This window comes from Arachis ipaensis, chromosome B2, assembly GCF_059453495.1.
Source record: "Arachis ipaensis isolate K30076 ecotype BB chromosome B2, ASM5945349v1, whole genome shotgun sequence".
Lineage (NCBI taxonomy): Eukaryota > Viridiplantae > Streptophyta > Magnoliopsida > Fabales > Fabaceae > Arachis > Arachis ipaensis.
Window position 1 is genome coordinate 27,361,813 of NC_142437.1, and position 13,422 is coordinate 27,375,234.

Sequence of the window (13,422 nt, forward strand, 5' to 3'; positions counted from 1 at the left end):
CAACAACAACTATCAGTAGAACCGATATCAACAAAACCCTCCATACCAACAGCATAACCAAGGCCAAAGTTACCGGACACCTCCCCAAAGGCAAGCTCGCGCCTCAAAAGAACCAACCACAACCCCTCAAATCACTTACCCTCATTCTTCTTCCAATGATAAGATGCTTCACTCTATTATGCAAGGACAAAAAGACCTTCAGAATACAATTAACTCTAACATAAACGGTCTTAACTCCACTCTACAAGCACTCATATCCCGCATAGAACCACCTTCTACTCCCAACAATCACCCTTCAAGATCTATGCACTCCCTTCTCAACCTTTATCCAACCTCAAAAGTGGAATCAATGCCATCACTTTGAGGTCCATAACCACATTGCAAGAGAGGAGTCCTGAGGAGCCAAGCTCAAAAGAAGACATTCAAGTTGAAGACATTGTTGAGGTAGAAGATTTTGAAGAAGAGGAGGAGGTACAAGATGTGGTTGAAGAAGAAGTTGCTCAACCAAGGAATTGAGTATCTAAGGAAGATGATGTTACAAGAGAAGCCATTCGCATTCCTTTTTCATACCTTGCTATGAGGACAAAGAAGCAAGTAGAGCTAGACCCCAAGATGGTGGAGATCTTCAAAAAGGTTGAGGTAACTATTCCCTTTTTTGATGCTATTCGCCAAGTACCTAAGTATGCTAAGTTTCTAAAAGATTTATGCATGAATAAAGATAAAATACATGATTTAGAAACTATTCCCCTAGGTAGCTCTATTTTTGCTTTAATGGGTGCTATACCAGAAAAATATGGTGATCCCGGTCCATGCATGGTTACTTGTACGATAGAGTGTGTACAATTTTTTTATTGCATGTGTGATTTAGGTGCATGTGTGAGTATTATGCCATTATCTGTATATGATACCTTGAGGCTCCCACCCTTGAAAAGGTCGACAGCACATTTTGTTTTGGCAGATAAGAGCATAATCTCGGTGGTTGGTATCGCAGAGGACATCCTGGTAAGCATTAAGGGGTTGACATTCTGACGTTAGAATTTTTTTGCTAGTAAAGAATTTCGTAAAAACAGTCGTGTTGTAGATATAGTCTCTAAACCAACAGAAATCCCTTCGTACAAAAGTTTTGGTTGTCACAAGTAACAAACCCCTAAATAAATTGATAACCGAAGTATTCAAACCTCGGGTCGTCTTCTCAAGGAACTGCAGGGAAGTATGTTCTTATTATTGGTTATGGAGATTGTAAATTGGGGTTTTGAGAATGAGGAGTGAATAGTCTAATTAGCAATTAAAGTAAATGGAGAACAAGTAATTTAAATGGCAAGTAAAATAAATAAATGACTGTAAATAAACTCTTGGCAAGGTATGAGAAATTAGAGGTCCTATCCTAGCTATCCTTATCAATGATGATGAGAATTGAATCTTAATTCCACTTTGTTAACCTTTACTAAGATAAAGGAAGGTCAAGGGATTAATTGGTTTGATCTTCGAATCCTATTTATTTCCTAAGAAAAGATTGGGATTATTGAAGTTCAATTTAATTAACAAAGATAACAATTATCAATCATGTTTGAGTTTGATAACTCCTGAGTTACTGATTTCTTAACCAAGACCAAAAGGAGAAAAGTAAATCTACCGGAATAAAAATGTCTTCAGATGGGAATAACAATAATGTAAATAAGAGAAAGCAATATTAAACTGGAATACCTCAAATAGCATTAATTCAAAAGAGTAATCTGTAACATGGAAGAATTCATAAATTAAATTGCAAAAGTAAATAAAAAGGGAATATTGAACCTGGGATCGAGAGTCACTCCTAAAACTAAGAGAAATCCTAAATCCTAATCCTAAGAGAGAAGAGAGAGGAGAGAACCTCTCTCTAAACTAAATCTAAATCATGAAAACTAACTGAAGTGGTGTCTCTTTGAATGGATGCATTCCCTCACTTCATAACCTCTGGTCCATACCTTCTGGACTTGGATTTGGGCCAAAAAGGGCTTCAGAATTTGCTGGGAGCGTTTTCTGCAATTTCTGGTGCGTGGCCTCTATCACGCGTCCGCGTAGGTCACGTGGTCGCGTCATTCAGAGTTTTTCTTGTCACGCGGTCGCGTCAGTCATGCGACCGCGTCATATGTATTATGCTTAAGGCGCGCGGTCGTGTCAGTCATGCGACTGCATCGCTGCTTCTTCGCGCTTGGCATGCGGCTGAGTCCTCCATGCGATCGCGTGGCTGCTAGTTTCTTCAAAAACTCTGTTTTATGATTTCCTTCCATTTTTGTATGTTTTCTTTCCATCCTTTAAGTCATTCCTGCCTTAGAAGATCTGAAACTACTCAACATACTAATCACGGCATCGAATGGAAATAAAGGTAATTAAAATAATTAATTTTAAAGCATAGGAAACATGTTTTCCACATACATCACATAATAAGGAAGGGAAAGTAAAACCATGCAGTTAATATGAATAAGTGGGTGAAGGATTGAATAAATCACTTAAACTAAGCACAAAATATATCATAAAATATGGGTTTATCAACCTCCCCACACACTTAAACAATAGCATGTCCTCATGCTAAGTCCAAGATAAAGAGTAAGGTAAGGTTAAAGTGGTGGAATGCCATGCAATGCAATCTAATCTAAATGCAACTACCTAAATGCATCATGCATCATGCAATTCTATTTTTTTATTCACTTGTATATAAAGCTTGCATGTAGTTGAATTAATTCACATTCTCAAGGAGTCATATATATATATATATATATAGCCAAACCTTAGATAGTTGATAAAGTGCCTTTACAATTGAGATGGGAGAGAAAAACATTTTATAAACTTGCAAGACAATTAATAATTTAACAGAGATGTATGTTAATGAGCTATTGAACCCTTACTGGATTTTGTGTTTACTCTCTAGTCACTCAGTGTTTATTGGGTTAATCACTCTATTCTTCTTTTTATCCTTACTTTCTATAACTTTGTTCTTCATCTAACTAATCAACAATTATAGAATATAGACATACCAAAAATCATGAGGTCTTTAGTTAAGGTTGTAATGGGGCCAAGGTAAAGGTAAGGGTATATGTATAAGGCTAAGTGAGCTAATAAGTGAATCCTTAATTAGTCTAAGATCTCACCTAACATACATACTTTCTAAGGCAAAGCTTCTTTACCTATTTTCCCATATTTTCCCACTTTTGATGTTACATGCTCATGTTTCAATGTTTATTATTTTTATCCCATGTGCATTGCTTTATTTCTCATTTGGAGAATTCTTTTGTGTCCCCTTTATTTAAATACTGAAGAATATATATATATATATATATATATATATATATATATATATATATTTAATGCACATGGTAATTCAATTAATCTGATTTTATATGAGCATACTTCCCAAAATTTTTATTTGAATTATTTTATTCTTTTCAACTTTTCTACCTTTTTGTTTTTATCATCCATGTTCCCAATGGGTTTTTTCACATTTAAACCATACATACTTCATATCTTAAGCTAACCAAGGATTCAACTTGGGATTTTTATTCTGTTTTTCTGCTTAAGGCTAGTAATGTGGTTTATAGAAAAAAGGGATTTAAAGGCTCAAGGGGGCTAACAAGGGTGATGTGAAAGGTAGGTTATTTTGGGATAAGTGAGCTAAAATCAAATAATGGCCTCAATCACTCTCTTGGTATGTATTTCTATTCTATAATTGGACATATAGATTAAAACAAAGTAAAGAACATCAGAATAAAAAAGAAGGGCGGAACACACAGGAATAAAATATTATGGTTTGAATGTAACCATACAATTAAGCTCAAAACTCACAGGCTGTGTGTTCTCTAGCTCAAAAATCATTTATCAGTTATGTATGTCATGCAGGTTTAGTTAAAAATTCCCATTATTCTCAATGTAAAACTTATATTGAATGGCTTTAAAGTTCTAGTGTTTCTCCTTGATGAAATGTTGTTAACTAACTAACATGTAATGCTATATATACAAGGTGTGTGGATTGTTTCTATTATGTTCAAGTTCCTAGTTTACTTCCTTTTTGTATTTTTCAATTTAAACTAAGCTATCTTATGCTAAAAAGGGTAAACTAATTAATCCACAATTTTTATAACTAATAAGTTAGAATTGCTACTAAACTAAATGGCTAGAATATGAACTAAAGTGCAACATAGAATAAATACATAAAAATAGTAATATATATAAGTACTGAGAAAATAAAAATAAAAATAAAAAGAGAAATACAGAAAAGTAGCAAAATAAATAAAAAGAGTATGTAGTGGTTCACCAAAAAAAAAAGAACGCCAGAGATGGCGACCTCCCCACACTTAAAATGTAGCATCGTCCCCGATGCTCACTCAAGCAGGGTGTGAAGGGGTGTCATCACTGGAAGGGTAGGTAGCTGGGGTCTCTGTGGTGGCGGTCGGAGGATCAGCCTGCTGTAGAAGAGGTGCTGACTGAATAGGAATCTCCGGGTCTACAGCCTGAATCTAAGGCGGAGCCTCCTGATATGATGCTGCCTGCTCTGCCTCACTCTGTGGATGGGTCTCTACCTCGTGAGCATCCGCCTCCTCCTCAGATGCCTCGGATGGTATGTCAGGCTCGGAGGGGATGTCGCCAGAGCGTATCATCAGCTTCAGGTGCTCATAGCGTCGCTTGTTGCGACGCTCCATCTGGTCAAGCCATCGAAACAGGCGGTGCACTAGATGATAGATGGGCTCTGGGGCAGGTGGAGGTGCGGTGGTGGTGGTAGGGGTAGCTATGGAAGAAGAGGGGCCGACAGATGGTGTGGCTGTGTCAGCAGTAGCAGTGAGGAATGGAGGTCTGTAGCCCAAATCCAGAAAGTTCCTGCTGTGGGGGATAATCTTCTTGCATTCTGCAGTAGGTGGCTGATGAGCGGATAATTTATACGCTTTTTGGCATTGTTTTTAGTATGTTTTTAGTAGGATCTAGTTACTTTTAGGGATATTTTCATTAGTTTTTATGTTAAATTCACATTTCTGGACTTTACTATGAGTTTGTGTGTTTTTCTGTGATTTCAGGTATTTTCTGGCTGAAATTGAGGGACTTGAGCAGAAATCAGATTCAGAGGTTGAAGAAGGACTGCTAATGCTGTTAGATTCTGACCTCCCTGCACTCGAAGTGGATTTTCTGGAGCTACAGAACTCGAAATGGCGCGCTTCCAATTGCGTTGGAAAGTAGACATCCAGGGCTTTCCAGCAATATATAATAGTCCATACTTTGGCCAAGAATAGATGACGTAAACTGGCGTTCAACACCAGCTTTCTACCCAAATCTGGCGTCCAGCGCCAGAAAAGGATCCAAAACCAGAGTTGAACGCCCAAACTGGCACAAAAACTGGCGTTCAACTCCACAAATGGCCTCTGCACGTGCAACACTTAAGATCAGCCCAAACACACACCAAGTGGGCCCCGGAAGTGGATTTATACATCAAATACTTACTCATGTAAACCCTAGTAGCTAGTTTATTATAAATAGGACCTCTTACTATTGTATTAGGCATCTTGGGATTACCTTATGATCCTTTGATCACGTTTTAGGGGGCTGGCCATCTCGGCCATGCCTGGACCTTCACTTATGTATTTTCATACGGTAGAGTTTCTACACTCCATAGATTAAGGTGTGGAGCTCTGCTGTTCCTCAAAGATTAATGCAAAGTACTACTGTTTTCTATTCAATTCTTCTTATTTCGCTTCTAAGATATCCATTCGCACCCAAGAACATGATGAAGGTGATGATTATGTGTGACGCTCATCATCCTTCTCCCTTATGAACGCGTGCCTGACAAACACTTCCGTTCTACATGAAATAAGCTAGAATGAATATCTCTTAGATCTCCTAACCGGAATCTTCGTGGCGTAAGCTAGAATGATGGCGGCATTCAAGAGAATCCGGAAAGTCTAAACCTTGTCTGTGGTATTCCGAGTAGGATTCAATGACTGAATGACTGTGACGAGCTTCAAACTCGCGAGTGCTGGGCGTTAGTGACAGACGCAAAAGGAGGGTGAATCCTATTCCAGCATGATCGAGAACCGACAGATGATTGGCCGTGCTGTGACAGAGCATGTGAGCATATCTTTCACTGAGAGGAGGGGATGTAGCCACTGACAACGGTGATGCCCTTGCATAAAGCCAGCCATGGAAAGGAGTAAGACAGATTGGATGAAGATAGCAGGAAAGCAGAGGTTCAGAGGAACGAAAAGCATCTCTATTCGCTTATCTGAAATTCCTACCAATGATTTACATAAGTACCTCTATCCCTATTCTATTATTTATTATTCAAAAACACCATTATCCATTTATATCTACCTAACTGAGATTTGCAAGGTGACCATAGCTTGCTTCATACCAACAATCTTCGTGGGATTCGACCCTTACTCACGTAAGGTATTACTTGGACGACCCAGTGCACTTGCTGGTTAGTTGTATCGAAGTTGTGACAAATTATGAGTGTGTAATCACGATTACGCGCACCAAGTTGCTCACGTTGCCAGGGATTGTTCGAGCCTGGACATCACAATTTCGTGCATCAAGTTTTTGGCGCCGTTGCCGGGGATTGTTTGAGTTTGGACAACTGACGGTTCATCTTGTTGCTCAGATTAGGTAATTTTCTTTTTGTTTTCTTTTCAAAAAAAATTTTTCAAAAAATATTTCTAAAATTTTCTCATCTGTTTTCGAAAAAAAATAAAAATAAAAATGTTTTCAAAAATAAAATTTTTATTCAAAATTTTTAAGAATGAATTCTAGTGTTTCATGAAGCATGTTGAAGCCTGGCTGGCTGTAAAGCCATGTCTATTCCTTTGGGAATGAGTATGTCAGGCATGTCATATCTGAATTACATGCTGAAGCTTGGCTGGCCATTGGCCATGTCTAGTGTTTTGGACCGGAGCTTTCATTGAAGGCTTGGCTGGCTAGTGAGCCATGTCTAATTCCTGGACTGAAGCTTTAGACTAAGAATGCAAGATTCCTGGAATTCATATTAAAAATTTTTGGAATCCTTATTTTCCTTTTTCATATAATTTTCGAAAAATACCAAAAAAAAAAAAATTAGAAAATCATAAAAAAATCAAAAATATTTTCTGTTTCTTGTTTGAGTCTTGAGTCATATCATAAGTTTGGTGTCACTTGCATATGCATCTTGCATTTTTTCGAAAATATCATGCATTCATGGTGTTCTTCATGATCTTCAAGTTGTTCTTGGTAAGTCTTCTTGTTTGATCTTGATGAATTTTTGTTTTGTGTCTTTTCATGTTTATCATGTGCATTCTTGAATTCTTAGTGCGTAAGCATTAAAGAATTCTAAGTTTGGTGTCTTGCATGTTTTCTTTGCATTAAAACTTTTTCAAAATTATGTCTATGATGTTCATCATGATCTTCAAAGTGTTCTTGGTGTTCATCTTGACATTCATAGCATTCTTGCATGCATCACATGTTTTGATCTAAAAATTTCATGCATTGCATAATTTTCATGTTTTTCAAAAAAAATTCAAAAAAATCAAATTGTTTCTCATGAGTCAAATCAAATTTTCAATTTGAAAATCTTATCTTTTTCAAAATCTTTTTCAAAAATCAAATCTTTTTCAAAATTCTTAGTTATTTTCGAAAATTCCAAAAATATTTTTCAAAAATCTTTTTCTTATTTTTATACCAAATTTTCGAAAATAACATAATCAATTAATGTTTTGATTCAAAAATTTGAAGTTTGTTACTTGCTTGTTAAGAAAGATTCAAACTTTGAGTTCTAGAATCATATCTTGTAATTTCTTGTGAATCAAGTCATTAATTGTGATTTTAAAAATCAAATCTTTTTCAAAAAACTAATTTTTATCATATCTTTTCAAAAATATCTTCTTATCTTATCTTTTTCAAAAATATGATTTCAAAATATCTTTTCTAACCTCCTAACTTCTTATCTTTTCAAAATTTGTTTCAACTAACTAACTAACTTTTTGTTTGTTTCTTATCTTTTTCAAAACCACCTAACTAACTCTCTCTCTCTAATTTTCGAAAATATCTTCCCTCTTTTTCAAAAATTTCTTTTTTTATTAACTAATTATTTTTATTTTTGATTTTAAAAAAATTTTTCGAAAAAAATACTAACCTTTTTCAAAAACTATTTTCGAAAATCACTAACTCTTTTTCAAAAATTGTTTTCGAAAATTCACTTCCCCCTCTTGTCTTCTTCTATTTGTTTATTGATATACTAACATCTTTCTTTCAACTCTCCAAAAATCTGAACCCCCTCTCTCTCTGAGTTCAGATTTTCTTCCCTTCTTTTCTTCTACTAACACAAGGATCCCTATACTGTGGTATAAAGGATCCATATTATTATTACTATTTTTTCTGTGCCCTCTTCTTTGTCATATGAGCAGGAGCAAGGACAAGAACATTCTTGTTAAAGCAGATCCAGAACCTGAAAGGACTCTGAAGAAAAAAATTAAGAGAAGCTAAAATACAACAATCCAGAAATAACCTTTCAGAAATTTTCGAACAGGAAGAGGAGATGGCAGCCGAAAATAATAATAATGTAAGGAAGATGCTTGGTGACTTTACTGCACCTAATTCCAATTTACATGGAAGAAGCATCTCCATTCCTGCCATTGGAGCAAACAACTTTGAGCTGAAACCTCAGTTAGTTTCTCTGATGCAGCAGAACTGCAAGTTTCATGGACTTCCATCTGAAGATCCTTTTCAGTTCTTAACTGAATTCTTGCAGATATGTGATACTGTTAAGACTAATGGAGTAGATCCTGAAGTCTACAGGCTTATGCTTTTCCTTTTTGCTGTAAGAGACAGAGCTAGATTATGGTTGGATTCTCAACCCAAAGACAGCCTGAACTCTTGGGATAAGCTAGTCACGGCTTTCTTAGCCAAGTACTTTCCTCCTCAAAAGCTGAGCAAGCTTAGAGCTGATGTTCAAACCTTCAGACAGAAAGAAGGTGAATCCCTCTATGAAGCTTGGGAAAGATACAAACAGTTGACCAAAAAGTGTCCTTCTGACATGCTTTCAGAATGGACCATCCTGGATATGTTCTATGATGGTTTATCTGAGCTATCAAAGATGTCACTGGACACTTCTGCAGGTGGATCCATTCACCTAAAGAAAACGCCTGCAGAAGCTCAAGAACTCATTGACATGGTTGCTAAAAACCAGTTCATGTACACTTCTGAAAGGAATCCTGTGAGTAATGGGACGCCTATGAAGAAGGGAGTTCTTGAGGTTGATACTCTGAATGCCATATTGGCTCAGAATAAAATATTGACTCAGCAAGTCAATATGATTTCTCAGAGTCTGCATGGAATGCAAGCTGCATCCAACAATACTCAAGAGGCATCTTCTGAAGAAGAAGCTTATGATCCTGAGAACCCTGCAATAGCAGAGGTAAATTACTTAGGTGAACCTTATGGAAACACCTATAACTCAACATGGAGAAATCATCCAAATTTCTCATGGAAGGATCAAAAGCCCCAACAAGGCTTTAATAATGGTGGAAGAAACAGGTTTAGCAATAGCAAGCCTTTTCCATCATCCACTCAGCAACAGACAGAGAACTCTGAACAAAATGCTTCGAATTTAGCAAATCTAGTCTCTGATCTATCTAAGGCCACTGTAAGTTTCATGAATGAAACAAGGTCTTCCATTAGAAATTTGGAAGCACAAGTGGGCCAGCTGAGTAAAAGGATCACTGATATCCCTCCTAGTACTCTCCCAAGCAATACAGAAGAGAACCCAAAAGGAGAGTGCAAGGCCATTGACATAAGCGCCATGGCCGAACCTGCAAAGGAAGGAGAGGACGCAAATCCCAAGGAGGAAGACCTCCTGGGACGTCCAGTGGTCAATAAGGAGCTTCCCTCTGAGGAACCAAAGGACTCTGAAGCTCATCTAGAGACCATAGAGATTCCATTGAACCTCCTTATGCCCTTCATGAGCTCTGATGAGTATTCCTCTTCTGAAGAGAATGAGGATGCTACAGAAGAGCAAACTACCAAGTTTCTTGGTGCAATCATGAAGCTGAATGCCAAATTATTTGGCATTGATACTTGGGAAGTTGAACCTCCCTTGTTCATCAATGAACTAAGTGATCTGGATCAACTGACATTGCCTCAGAAGAGACAGGATCCTAGAAAGTTCATAATACACTGTATCATAGGCACCATGATCTTTAAGGCTCTGTGTGACCTTGGTTCAGGAATAAACCTCATGCCCCTCTCTGTAATAGAGAAACTGGGAATCTATGGGGTGCAAGCTGCTAAAATCTCACTAGAGATGGCAGACAGCTCAAGAAAACAGGCTTATGGACAAGTAGAAGATGTATTAGTAAAGGTTGAGGGCCTTTACATACCTACTGATTTCATAGTCCTGGATACTGGAAAGGAAGAGGATGAATCCATCATCCTAGGAAGACCTTTCCTGGCCACAGCAAGAGCTGTGATTGATGTTGACAGAGGTGAAATAGTCCTTCAATGGAATGAGAACTCCCTTGTATTCAAAACTCAAGGATCTCCCTCTGCAACCATGGAGAGGAAGCTTGAAAAGCTTCTCTCAAAGCAGAGTCAACCAGAGCCCCCACAGTCAAACTCTAAGTTTGGTGTTGGGAGGCCACAACCAAACTCTAAGTTTGGTGTTGAACTCCCATATCCAAACTCTAAGTTTGGTGTTGGAGAGTCTCAACAAAGCTCTGCACATCTGTGAGGCTCCATGAGAGCCCACTGTCAAGCTATTGACATTAAAGAAGCGCTTGTTGGGAGGCAACCCAATGTTTATCTAATTCTTATTTTTATTGTTTTTCATGTTTTCTTAGGTTCATGATCATGTGGAGTCACAAAATAAATAGAAAAATTGAAAACGGAATAAAAAACAGCAGAAGAAAAATCACACCCTGGAGGAGCATCTGTCTGGCGTTCAGCGCCAGAACAGAGCATGGTTCTGGCGCTGAACGCCCAAAATGGGCAGCTTCTGGGCGCTGAACGCCAGAACAGGCATGGTTCTGGCGTTCAACGCCAGAAATGGCACACAAATGGGCGTTGAACGCCCAAAATGGCCACCAACCTGGCGCTGAACGCCTAGAGTTGGGTACAAAGGCATTTTCACATGCCTAATGGGTGCAGGGATGTAAATCCTTGAAAACCTCAGGATCTGTGGACCCCACAGGATCCACTCAGGATCTGTGGACCCCACAGGATCCCCACCTACCTCCACTTACTTCTTCTCACCACTCTCTTTCACACAACCCTATAAACACTCTTCCCCAAAAACCCTTCACCAATCACCTCAATCTCTCTTCCCCATCACCTCTTCACCACTCACATCCATCCACTCTTCCCCATAAACCTACCTCATAAACTCCACCTACCTTCAAAATTCAAAACCAATTTCCCACCCAAACCCACCCATATGGCCGAACCTTAACCCCCCTCCCTTCCCTATATAAAGACCTCCATTCTTCATCAAATTCACACAACACACCCCTCTACACTCTTCTTGGCCGAACCACATCACCCTCTCCCTCTCCTCCATTTCTTCTTCTTCTTCATCTATTCTTTTGTTTATTGCTCGAGGGCGAGCAATATTCTAAGTTTGGTGTGGTAAAAGCACAGCTTTTTTTGTTTTTCCATTACCATTGATGGCACCTAAGACCGGAGAATCCTCTAGAAGAGGGAAAGGGAAGATAAAAGCTTCCACATCCGAGTCATGGGAGATGGAAAGGTTCATCTCCAAAGCCCATCAAGACCACTTCTATGATGTTGTGGCCAAGAAGAAGGTGATCCCTGAGGTCCCTTTTAAACTCAAAAGAAATGAGTATCCGGAGATCCGACATGAAATTCAAAGAAGAGGTTGGGAAGTTCTAACAAATCCCATCCAACAAGTCGGTATCCTAATGGTTCAAGAATTCTATGCCAATGCATGGATCACCAAGAACCATGATCAAAGTAAGAACCCGGATCCAAAGAACTATGTTACAATGGTTCGGGGGAAATACTTAGATTTTAGTCCGGAAAATGTGAGGTTGGCGTTCAACTTGCCATACATGGAAGAAAACGCACGCCCCTACACAAGGAGAGTCAACTTTGATCAAAGGTTGGACCAAGTCCTTATGGACATATGTGTAGAAGGAGCTCAATGGAAGATTGACTCCAAAGGCAAGCCGGTTCAACTAAGAAGATTGGACCTCAAGCCTATAGCTAGAGGATGGTTGGAGTTTATTCAATGCTCAATCATTCCCACTAGCAACCGGTCTGAAGTTACTATAGACCAGGCCATCATGATCCATAGCATCATGATTGGAGAAGAGGTGGAAGTTCATGAGATTATACCTCAAGAACTCTACAAGGTGGCTAACAAGTCCTCCACCATGGCAAGGTTAGCCTTTCCTCACCTCATTTGCCACCTATGCAATTCAACTGGAATTGACATAGAGGGAGATATCCTCATTAAAGAGGAAAAGCCCATCACTAAGAAAAAGATGGAGCAAGCAAGAGAGCCCACTCATGGAGCTCAAGAGGCGTATGAAGCTCATCACCATGAGATTCCGGAAATGCCTCAAATGTACTTTCCTCCACAAAACTATTGGGAGCACATCAACACCTCCCTAGAAGAATTAAGTTCCCATATGGGACAACTAAGGGTGGAACATCAAGAGCACTCCATCATGCCTCATGAAATAAGAGAAGATCAAAAAGCAATGAGGGAGGAGCAACAAAGACAAGGAAGAGACATAGAAGAGCTCAAGGACATCATTGGTTCCTCAAGAAGGAAACGCCACCATCACTAAGGTGGATTCATTCCTTGTTCTTATTTCTTCTGTTTTTCGTTTTCTATGCTATGTGCTTATATATGTTTGAGTCTTCATTACATGATCATTAGTAGTTAGTAACTTTATCTTAAAGATATGAATGTCCTATGAATCCATCACCTCTCTTAAATAAAAACTGTTTTAAATCAAAAGAACAAGAAGTACATGAGTTTCGAATTTATCCTTGAACTTAGCTCAATTATATTGATGTGGTGACAATGCTTCTTGTTTTCTGAATGTATGCTTGAACAGTGCATATGTCTTTTGAAGTTGTTGTTTAAGAATGTTAAATATGTTGGCTCTTGAAAGAATGATGACTAGGAGACATGTTATTCGATAATCTGAAAAATCATAAAAATGATTCTTGAAGCAAGAAAAAGCAGCAAAGAACAAAGCTTGCAGAAAAAAAAAATAGGCGAAAAAAAAAATTTAGAAGAAAAAAAAAAAGCAAGCAGAAAAAGCCAAAGCTCTTAAAACCAAGAGGCAAGAGCAAAAAGCCAATAACCCTTAAAACCAAAAGGCAAGGGCAAATAAAAAGGATCCCAAGGCTTTGAGCATCAGTGGATAGGAGGGCCTAAAGGAATAAAATCCTGGTCTAAGCGGCTAA

The 13,422-nt window shown here is 38.3% G+C and overlaps 1 non-coding gene across 1 annotated transcript; it reads right to left on the reverse strand.

Annotated features, from left to right (window-relative positions):
• Positions 1-8,920: 8,920 nt before the first annotated feature.
• LOC148573392 (small nucleolar RNA R71) lies at positions 8,921-9,028 on the reverse strand. The gene has a single exon (XR_015905657.1). It is a non-coding gene; the product is annotated as a small nucleolar RNA R71 (small nucleolar RNA).
• Between the last annotated feature and the right edge of the window lie 4,394 nt (positions 9,029-13,422).